The sequence below is a fragment of the Diadema antillarum genome, unplaced genomic scaffold, assembly GCF_040938485.1.
Source record: "Diadema antillarum isolate AM-2024a unplaced genomic scaffold, OU_Dant_1.0 seq00000681_RagTag, whole genome shotgun sequence".
NCBI classification, from domain to species: Eukaryota; Metazoa; Echinodermata; class Echinoidea; order Diadematoida; family Diadematidae; genus Diadema; species Diadema antillarum.
This window is the reverse complement of record NW_027271586.1, coordinates 227,733-235,000: the sequence shown is the minus strand read 5'-3', so window position 1 is coordinate 235,000 and position 7,268 is coordinate 227,733. Positions and strand designations below refer to the sequence as shown.

The 7,268-nt window shown below is 38.3% G+C and overlaps 1 pseudogene; it reads left to right on the top strand.

Annotated features, from left to right (window-relative positions):
- The first annotated feature begins 2,648 nt into the window (after nucleotides 1-2,648).
- LOC139737085 (uncharacterized) overlaps nucleotides 2,649-7,268 on the top strand; it is an 80,541-nt pseudogene continuing 75,921 nt past the window's right edge.

The following is a 7,268-nucleotide window of genomic DNA, read 5'->3' as shown; positions in this document are numbered from 1 at the left end:
TAGAATGTTGTCTAAGAAGCACTAAACAATATTGATAGATGTAACAATGTCACATTTTCCGCCAGGTGTTACAGTAACCTGTCAACATCTTGATCGTTAAATGTTTGCCTTTTTTGTGTGTCGTTCTGTTTCAAGCAAATTGTGTATCTGTCTTTTGTCCAAATTTGCTTTACCTGCCACGATCTTTGAAGGCAAGTACTAACCCCTTCGATTGCGTAAAGATTTGACCGTTTAATCCCCGCATAAGCATGAACATTTTGCGAAGTGTGCTCTCAACAATCACGTATTCTGCAGCATATACCTGGCAACTTATCGACGCTGCAGGCTTCGGAGAGTGACTTTCGTGACGTCATATGTGACCATCAGGGCCAAAATCATTTTAGAAACCATTAGATGATTGTAACAAGTCTGCAGATTTTGTGACTATCTTAATGATTATAGGGTTATAGACCATTTGAATTCTCAAAACTGCAAAATATCATCAGCAGACAACCGTCAAACACCATTACGCAATTGCCAATGGTCCAGCACAGCTTCTACCAGTAATACCCCATGATCCAGTTTACTATAATATAACTGTCTCGGGTATGGGTATTTAACATTGATGGTCCAACCAAAGCTCCTACACTGCGTAGCGTATAGGATCTTTGGTCACATAGAATATACTACCATTAGAAGGCACTATATGGAATTTGTAATGGTCCAGTAGAATTTGACTGTTTTGTTGGTCTACGGTTCCTCTTTGTGGAGTTGACTATACCTTTAGAAACCGCCAGATAAATTCTGATAATCCAGTAAAGTTTGAGAATAATTTCAAGAGGCTTAATGATCTCTTTTGGGGCATAATTAAAACAAGAGTCTTTGAAATGCATCACTAGGAGGTGGTATTCCGCAAATGGGCCAGTCCAACGTACGCACATGATTTTCTGATGGTCAGAAGTCCTCGAGGTCGAAACTCCATCAGAGGCAAACTCAAAACTGGATGAGCTCTCTAAAGACCACCCCTATGATGATTTCAATTTTGCCTTGGTCCTCTAATGTTATTCTTTGGAATCGAAAATCGTTCCTCCTACTGTTTTGTTCGACCTCTTCCGAGTACTTGGCTTGTGATTCAAGTTTGATAACTTTGTTAATTTCATTCTCTCTAAAAATACTTTATTCGCAAAGTTTTCTTCCATTTCTTTTTTTTTAGTTGTGACACATCAAAAGGGACAGTAGGTTTCAAGTTCAAGTTCAAGTTTGTAAAACATTTACTTTCCATCTTTTTCATGTTGTAAATCACATACATAAAGTTGTACAAGGAAGGCAGAACCTCAAAAAGCAGAGCTTGTGGTGAGCTGCCTAACAAAAACACACTACATCACAAACACAAGAAACAACAAAAACACAATAATTTATGATAATAGTTCTCATGGCAATATTAAGATGAGATATTCCTCGAAGAGAAATATTGCAGTCTAACAGAGGGGCTACAGTAAGTGTGAAAATATGTGACGAGCTACAGCCTAACAAAAGTTGCATAATATACCCTATTATATCAAAGTTAAACGTTACATATTTATAAGTGCTATTAACAATGAGTAATGTGAAACCTCTGCACTGATATAAGCAAGACAAAGAATGAAATGCACTGTTTCCAACTGCAACCGAATCCTGAATAGACCCCCTTACCGATAATTATATTCAAATCTTATGCATGTCATTTTAACAAAAGTTGTTCCTGTTTATGGCAACCTGAAAGCTCGCACGAGGCCTGTCCGAACCCCGACACAGCAACAACTAGTGTATGCAAAGTAGATTCCAAATATTGAAGTGCCATTATAATGTACAGGTTACTAAAATAACTCGTTACCAGGCCCCGAGAGAAGAAACACCCACAAACTAAACAATATCAGCAAAAAAGTCTATTATTCAAAAGAAAGACGATTTATAATGGCATTTGAATAGACTTAAAGAAGGTACAGATTTTAAATGGGCTGGGAGATTATTCCAGACCTTGAAACCAGAAAAACGCACTGTGTGTTGGAATAAGACTTTTGCTATGTTTTGGAATGTGAATTAATAAAGATGATCTAGTTTCATACTTATGGTATTCTTAGTTTTCTTCAAATAAGTGACATAAATGATCAGGGAGAAGATCATTTGTACACTTATACATAAATAAGCCCAATGGGAATGTATTGATATCTTTTAAACGCAACAGGGACAGTAGGCATGGTATCATAATTCTTTTCTGTATCACATGGTAAGTTAATGGTTTCCTCCAACCCAGCATTCACCATGGATTCCCCTTGGGTAGTCATGGTAGTACAGAGATGAATGTCCTGAAATCATATTTCTTTATATTGGTCATCATTAACGATCCCTTGTAAAACTCACATATATACTGCAAGAGTCTACGCTCCAGGAAAGCGATTGTATTCCAACGTTTTTTCCAGACGCATCCAAAACTGAAAGTAGGCTTTCTCTTCCCAAGCAAAGGATTGGTTGGGCAATTTGTCCTATGGGTAATAAAAGATACTTCACAAGATATACGTTTGGATTTAAAATAACGTACTGAAACGTAAAAAACAACAACAACTTAGACCCATGCTAAATGTACTCAACATTTGACTTGTTTGTTTCTTCCTTCATCTAGAGATACTATGATGGCTAAGCTCCTTGACGTAATCGACTATGTGGACTTCCAGACTACGCTTACTTCCGTGGCTGTGATCCTGTTTTTAACGTGGATTGTCCGAAACTACTGGCAGTCCGTTACTTCTAATCTTCCACCAGGACCGAAAAGGATCCCGTTCCCCTTCAGTATTTTTGTCTCCTTGCTTCCGTCTCAGCAAGGTTTGAGGCCGATCCTTGATATCGCGAAGAAGTAAGCTTCCATGAATCTTATAAAGATGATATTAATAGTACAAACAGAAAATAGGAACGTTACTCTTCAAAACTGAACACGCATTCAATTGGGGCGTGATGAATCTTTCAAAGTTTTGTACGCAAAGATATTGCCTATACCCACAGCAATGCCGTCCACGAGTGCTGGGGGTTTGAATTTCTTAAGATTACAAGTTAAGTCGCTTTCCACCCTCATTATCTTCTTCCTTTCTTTCCAGATATGGAGATATTGCTTTCTTCTACCAGGGCAAGCAAGGTGTAGTTCTTATTTCAAACAGCGCACTCATCAATGAAGCCTACGTCAACTTAGCTGACTACACCTCCGACCGCAATCCCATTCCAGCCTTCGAACAGGTGTTCAGATACGATAAAGGTGACCTATGTCTTCACTCATTTTATAATTCATATAATATCTGCCGCGATTTTTAGGGAACATTTTATGCAAATCAGCAAGCTGTTTAAAAAGGACGGCTCAAGATTATCATTGCGATCTACATATAGGCAATGAGGACAATATGTGTGCCTTGACATGTTTGTTTGTTTGTTTGTTTGTTTGTTTGTTTGTTTCGTTTTCCATCTGACCCTGTCATTCGACAAGAAGATTGCTGTATAGTCCATCAGCAGCTGTATCATAACTTCTGTGTCTGCATGCATAGGGAGGACCACTTCCACCTGTCTTTCAAAGTATTTTCGCTTAGCGACACTGTTCCTCTTCAGGGGACTGTTGAATTTTCCCGCCTCTTTTTGTTCACTTTCCGTCGACCGATTTTTTATTCTACAGAAAACTAAGTCTTTTCATTTCATAATATTTAATTTCGCATCGACATCTGATAAAAACTATTTGTAGAGAATGTGAGTATACACTGCAAATTAGATGTGTAAAGTTGTGTAAAATATTCTTACACAACTTAACACAACCCCTGTGTACTATTATGAACCACACAATTGTTATGTAAAGTCGCACACAACCCAAGTTGTGTAAATTTTACACAGTGTTGTGTATCAGTATTTACAAAACAGGACACACAACAAGTTGAGTATAATGTTTCAAACAACTGTAACTGTTGTTTCAACTATTGTGTAAGAATTACTGGTTGTGTACATTCGGAGCTTCAAGAGTGAAGATTTGAGTACTTGATGCCACCTTTCCAGCCTAAGTAGCATGTCTATTACGAGATCCATGTGTTCTTTTAAAGTAGGCCTAAATGATCGGAAACAATGTGTAGCTTGTTGGACTCCACTGACACAGATGAGGCTGAATTTTAAACACGCAAGTTCCACATAGCGCATGCGAAATTCTGCACAGAGTGACATGCACGCTGGCACTCGCTGTCTGTGTGGTTGCAGGGCAATGATCATTCCAAAATTCGTTTAAAATTTCACCTCATCTGTGTCAATGGAGTCCGACAGACTACATTGTTTCTAACCACATACATGGACCTCGTAAAACATGCAATAGTCATGCTACTTACCCTGGAAAAGTGGAATCAAGACTTGACGGTGCTCAAACCCCCACCCTTAAAGACTGAAGCTTCACCTCCATCTTGCCGCATCGATCGTTCTGTCGAACGTGGACTCTACATAAAATTCTAATCGGTTATTGTAGATCACGTGATTACCATTTCTTACACAACTTTACACATTTACTGTGTCAAAAAAAAAATTTCCTATAACCATTAATCTGAATTAGGCCTAGTTCCAGATACACAACCACTCCGTACACGACCATTTTTCTCCACAACTTATGAAAAATACACAACGTTGTTTTATGAAAACTACACAACTCTTATGTACACAGCAATTTTTTACACAGCTCATTCGCAGTGCATATATACATGAGACCCGAACAGCACAAGCAAAAAAAAAGTACTTCAGCATTCTGACAAAAGACATAGCGCAAGAAGATAATAGCTAGAGTATGCGGGAGTGAACTTAGACCGTTCGTCTTTCCAAGATAATAGGGAGCTTTAGATTTTGACGCGCGGACGTTTGAGCCGACGCTTGCGCTGGACGTTCTCCTCTCCCTGCGTCGTGTGGAAAAGTAGCTTTAGATTACGCTGGGACGCAACGTATAAAAAATAAAATCGCGCCCCCATGATCAGTGCATGAAGAAGCTCTCTGCGTCGCAAACTGTGCGGACGTGAAAATAGCCCAGTACGCGTAGTAAACAACTCAAGCGACGCAAGCTAAAAATAGATTGACTTTACGCGCGCTACTGCGCAAGCTCAGAACATGTTTTTTTCCTTTGAACGTCCGCGCGTCTAAAATCTAAAGCCCCTATTTGCATGAATGCAACGCAAAAGCTTGACAACTAATAGGGAAAAATGTGGGAAGACAAAAGCAGGCGTAGTGAGGTATATTAGGCCTACAGTAAATGCAAAATAAAGAATTTATACGTGTTTGTGTACAAGAAAGAGTTCTTTTGAATAATGAAAATATATGGCTTTATCAATTCTGCCATGCCATGCCATTATTCAAATTCAAATTTAAATTCAAACTTTACTTTAGATCTTTTTTTCAACAGAATGTACAAGAAACAATAATTATGATAAATTTGACATGCGAGTCGTTGAGAATATATATAACCAAACAGGGATAACAACTTGTTCATGTCTACATGATCAGTACAACAAGAAACATACACTCTACATACACTCTACATACACTACATACACAAAGTGTATTTAAAAAGTATGTCTTGAACAAAAGTGCAATATCTAAGTTGGGAACATACAGTTTATTCATGAGTCTAGTTATTCTTATATTTTCAGTAAAGGACATAATATAGAAAATTTGTGAGATAATAAGCAAATTTCCAACTGCAACTATCACAAAACTTTACTATCACTTCCGAGGCGATCTGGATGTAGCTATCTTTCCGAAGCGCAGCTGAGGAAACATAGCGTACACATGCAGATCGCCGAGGAAGTGATAGTTTGTCTCATTGCCTGAAACTAAAAGTTGATTATTTGCTTTATATTCCACATCTGAGGGTCCTAGAAATTCCCATTTCATTCCACATCTGAAACCGTTTTAGCTGTCTTTAGGTATCCTTAGGGCTTAGGCTATGTGTGCGCGTAGATGACAAAACAATGAATTTGCTGCGCACACCGCGCGGCACCGAAGTGAAAGTGCGTTGCACTGTGTACTATCAGGTGACCTAGGTCACATGATAGTCCACAGTGCAACGCACTTTTATTTCGCGCGTACTCATCTTGCATTAGGACTGTGTGGACTGTGTGGAGATCAGCGAAACAAAAGGGACTATCAACAGAGTGTAACGAACTTTTCTTCTCAGGTGATGTGATGGGCAAAACTACGCTACATCACGTACATCACGTACATCACGTACATCACGTACATCACGTCCATCAGCTCTGGACCAATCCTATTGCAACATTCTTAGTATGTGGAATATAGTATTCATATATGAATTTATAAGAGCAGTGAGGAAAAGTCTACATCACCCATCATCGATATTATAAAATATTCTTTGATTAATGAACGTGCGTGTGGGTCACTAAAGGTTGCCCATTTCTCGTGTTACCGATTGCACGTTTTTGCAGAACAAAGAATCTATCAAAATTTCACTTTGCACAATGTCCCCACACAATGCTGTTGTAATACATATGACGCATGATCAAAGTGCAATAACCGCACAAGAAGTACATAAAGTATGTTAGCAGCATACGTCATTGATTGCACCTAAGAACTTTACAACACACTTCATTGACGTGATGTTTCATGTTAATTGATTGTCAAAAGTTAATCTAGGCAAATAGGTCCAAGAGATAGCGTCATAACACGTCATGTCATTCCCTTTGATCCTATGTTTGATATAAGATTAATTTGTATTGTAATAATAATTTGTTATAAAAATACCCTGTATATGCATATTGGATTATGCATCATCAATGACAAGAGAACTACAAGAGAATACATTTATACATTTATATACACCGGTCCTAGATTTTGGAACTCACTGAGCTATGAAATAAAAAATTCCCCATCTTTGTATTCTTTTAAGCGCAAGTTGAAATCTTTTCTATTAAATCCTCTCTGATATGTTTTTTCCCCCTTAGCTATAGGTTTCGTCAACCTCAGGGTTCATCATCCACCCACCAATCATTCAATCACTGAATTCATTATTACGTAAAGAAGTAGCCATCACAATCCTTGCTCAGCTGCATGCAGCACCAACTCTATGCTGCACATTCTCTACCATCCCCTGTTCCATTTCCCTTGTTCAGCATATAGGCATTCTCTCATTCTCTCATTCTCTCTTTTTCTTTCTTTCCTTCCATACTTTTCATCTATTCTGGTTGTGTCATGTTTTTGTGATTCTTCTATTTTGTCCCGTCCTGTCGTATATCATATTT